A 591-nucleotide genomic window follows, 5' to 3' on the forward strand; every position below is an offset into this window, starting at 1 on the left:
AAACATATTTTGTTCATATAAAACGTCATATGACGCTTAAAGATAATAAAATTAAATTGAATCTAAATCTAAAGAAAAATATTAAATATATTTTATACTAAATTATAGGCCGAAAATAAGCGCATGTTAAAAATAAATTTTAAAAATAGGATAAAATAGGATATTGAAAATAAGATATAAAAGTGAGAGACATAAAAATTAGTATTTTTATATTTTATTTTATAATAAATTAAAATAAATTATAAAAGTCTAATTTATTTTTATTTTTATTTAAAAAATTTGGAAAAAATATAATTATAAAAATTAGTAAGAATAATAAAAAAATAAAAAATAAATTATATCTCTTATTAGTATCTCAACGTCTTTCCTATCAGGATTAACACAAAATACATTAGAATTATGTTACGTGTACACTAAAATTAGCTACTAAAATCAGTAACCAGTATAAAATACATGCTTAAATACAAATATACATTGAAAATAAATTAAACTACACATATATTTATACACAAATACATTAGTAACTGATTTTAGTGACTAATTTTAATATATAAATAATATTTCTAAACACACTAATTTAATATCTCTAGA

This window comes from Arachis ipaensis, chromosome B08 (genome assembly GCF_000816755.2).
Source record: "Arachis ipaensis cultivar K30076 chromosome B08, Araip1.1, whole genome shotgun sequence".
NCBI lineage: Eukaryota > Viridiplantae > Streptophyta > Magnoliopsida > Fabales > Fabaceae > Arachis > Arachis ipaensis.